Below are 3,853 nucleotides of genomic sequence, written 5' to 3'. Positions count from 1 at the left end.
CTGATCGTAGTGATTGAAGCAAATTGTTACGTATGGAAATCTTCCATTATCACTACACTACATTTTAATAGTGGGCACATAGCTAGGTATTATAGAAAGCAAATTTATCTGTAATGCTTGCTTTTTTTTGTTTTTCTTTGTAATGCTTGCTTTTATTTCATGTCAAATTCTTATAAATTATGAAGTGATAAAATCTAGCATTATATTAACTTTATCATGCTAATATTTAAAATTGAATAATGATCATTTGATATTGTTATATTACAAAAGTTAAACTATAGTTAGTCCTTATTTAGGATTTATTAGTGATTTAGTTATTGCTGATACAATATGATTAGAGAGTTCAGAATAGTAAGTAGTCACATACATATTTAGTACATGACTTCACAATGTGTACTTTTTGTGTATAAATGAATGTCAAACTGAAGACTATCTCCTCATAGCATTGAATCCTAACACCTTTAAACTAACCTGTTTGATTGAACTTGCATTAATGAAGTTTCAAATATTGTTCTATTTTCTCCTTTAAAGCATCCTTGAATATAATTTTAAGCCTGCCAATTAATTTCTTGGAAGGAGAAGGTTATGCATATTAGAATGAGCACTTGGATTTTTTTTTCTCCGTGGAACTATCTTGTAAAGTAAAATGGCACTATCATTAGCATGTAATTACTTCATAATTACACTTAAAGGAAATGCTGCACACTTTTAATATCTTTATGTATTAGATTGTGGGATATATACAACCTATAAATAGAGCCAGCTAAAGCTTAAGTAGGCATGTTATCTTTAGTGCCTTTTCTAATTAAAATATTTTTTTCTTTTTCTGGACTGAATTTTATACAATAGAGGTACATCAGATATATTAAGAGAAAGCTGAAAAATGACAACAAGGTAATTGATGCCTTCAGACTGATGAACTCCTAAAACAACAAAGGAGTCAGCTCTTTGGATAATCGGCCCATGAATCTCCACCCCCAGAGCACCCATGTAGCCTGCCATCTGAGTATAGGGATGCACACAGTTCTCCCTTCCTAAAGAAAGTATTTCACAAATAAATGGAATAGGACAATTCTGAGAAAGAAGCAACTAGTAGTTTGGGACACCAATGTTGGGGGAAGGAATTTAGGAGTCAGATATTCATGAAAATGTTTTGTACTGTAGGTCATCTCCACAAGCTACTACCAAGACAAATTGTGTCGGCCTTTCCTTCAAGTAGCCACTCAGAGAAAGCATTGACCGACCCTAGTGAGAGTGAGGAAGGTGAATGTGATAGTCTGAAGCAATTGAATGCTATGTCAGCTCATTCATTTCCACAAGTGTGCTCACTGTGGCTAAAACTGGGTAAGGGAGCACAGATGTGTCTGGAGCCAACGAAAGCCTTCATGTTGAGCCTTCTTGGAGGACAGCACCTGTGAGCTCACACTGCTTGGGGATGTGCTTCTGTTTCCAATTTTCCCCCCTTATCTAGGAGTTTTGGGGTCTCCTAGTTGACAACCCACAGCTGAGGAAAGGACATCCTAATGCCCTGTTTAGAGGTTTACCTTCAAATTCTCACCTAAGGTGAATCAACTTTGCAAGCCTACCTAGGCCCACAAATCAGAGACCCCTGCCATCTGAGCAAGTTCATTCCCTGTTGTAGCCATCTCCAGGGCTATCTATGCTTCATTCACAGATTCAGGACTTTTTTTTTTTCCCTTTATTCTAAGTAGGGGTTGGCTGAGATGTGAATTCTCTTTTGTTTCCTCACTGTTTGTCAAGAGGAAAATGAAATTAAGAATGCCCTTTTATGAAAAATATTGGTGGTTGGGGAGTGATCCAGGTTGTAGGTTGACAACTTGCAAATTATGCCAAGAGGAGGCCTTGGGTGGGGGGAGGCTCCGTGGAGTCTTGGTGGTGTTGGGGATGCAGTCTCTGTTTCAGGACTTTCTCTTTCCTGCATGGAGGTCAGTCTACATTTCTAGCTGTGCCTGTTTTGAACACAGGTGGGTAGGGGTTACATTACAAAAGCCGCCCCCAAGGCTTTGTAGCCTTAGAAGGATCTGAGGAGAGCAATTCCTGGTTTGAACAAAATGGTATTTATGTAGAGAGACTGATCCTGGGACTGTGCAAAAGGAAGGGAACAGTGGGCCCTTCCGGGAGTCAGCTTATAACTCAGTCCATTAGATTTACTTAAGTTGTTTTCTAAAGGAGTCTCCTCAAGCTCCTCTCGCTTTCCTGTTAATATTTATCAAGCACAGCGGCAGAGACAATCCGTCTCTCTACGTGAAATCTCAAATTGATGAGTTTTATCAGTGTGGATCTGGAGGTGTAGACGATTCTCACCACACCAGCGCTATCACCCTTTCATTTACCGCCATGGAGGCGCAGCACACAGCGAACTTAAAAACTGCCCCTACAATCTCACTCTTCCAATTGATTAAGATTTTACTAGGGTTTAAAGATCTTTTTACTGTCCCCCGACTCCTTCAGGCTCTCAAAATCTGCTGGTAAGTGCACCAATGACTCCCTGCTCGTTTAAAAAGCAGCCCCATTCAGGAACCCCAGCTATGCCACCCACCTCAACACGCTTTAGCCAACTGCTTAATTCATAGGACGTGGCAGTAACTCTTGACATCCCCTCCACAGCCCACCCGAATACTCCAGCCTTAGGAGACCGACCGTATTGCCAGCATTCAATCAGACTCAAGGGAAGGTTGCCTTGCTCCTTCCTGGTATATTCTCAGTTTGCCAACTCCCTCCCTGGCCCATGCTGGTAATTTTCGACTCCTCCTCCTCTGCCTCTTGGAACTCTGAGGTATCCCCTCCCCCCCTCCCCCGCCCGCCCTCCCTTCTCATTGTAAACCTCCCGAGGCTAAGGTAAAACAACACAGAGGCTCTAAACAGAGAGCTGCGGCTGAAACAGACTACAGACTGGGAAAAGCGTCCCAGCTTTCTGAAAGGACCGTCGGCTGGGTTTGATGAATTATACCAGCTAGATTTGGCTACCTTGCTCCAGGGTTTTCTGAGAGCTGGGTCTGCAAGGTGGGTGCAATTTGAGAGCTCTGGGGGCAGATCTGGTAGATTGCAACCTAACCACCCCCACTGAACCTATGAAGCTCCTTTGCGTGAAGGCTCCCTCTAAATCCATTAGCCTACATAGGATACACTCAGTGAAACTTTTGTCAAAGGTAGGGTTCTGAGCTGAATTGGGCCAGGCCTCTTAGTGCATTATGATCTCTGGTTCCAACCGAGGGTCCCAGGCAGAGCTCAGTTAAACATTGTCTTGATTATTCAGTAGTTAGGGAGGGGAGAATTTCATTTGAAAAGGCTTGTTCCCCGATTTTGAGAAAACGGTAAATACCTGCAGAGGCACGATTTGTAAAGGAGGTGGCAAATCTCTGCCCTCGCTTGACCCAGCTGTGCACAGCAATCTGCTTCTGATCCTCAGGCTCAGGACTGACCTGGGGTTTGCGGCTTCCCCGATGCCGGGAATGTGCAATTCTATCTCCGGCTGAGAACCGAGCATCAGACCGCACAGACTGCCTTTGGAGCTGGCGTCTGCCAGCCAAGAATCCCGAGCAAGGGAAGCTAATGACAGAAACAACCACCTGAACTCGGAAATGCAGGCTAGGAGCCTCTGCCTGGAGACAGAGGTTCTGGCTAATTCACCCGGATTGTTTTAACAGGTTAATAAAGTAATTGGCACTCAACACAACTACATTCTCAGTAGGAGTCCTAGGCGATAAGATGAGAACCACAGTGAACGTTTGCTACTGTTCACAGCAGTCTTTATCGTCCTTGTTTTTTTTTCTTAGCAAAATAATAAAAAGGGAGGATAAAAGGGCAATCTCTCTCTCTCTCTCTCTCTCTC

The sequence above is a fragment of the Cricetulus griseus genome, chromosome 2, assembly GCF_003668045.3.
Source record: "Cricetulus griseus strain 17A/GY chromosome 2, alternate assembly CriGri-PICRH-1.0, whole genome shotgun sequence".
NCBI lineage: Eukaryota > Metazoa > Chordata > Mammalia > Rodentia > Cricetidae > Cricetulus > Cricetulus griseus.
Note: the sequence above shows the minus strand (reverse complement) of the source record.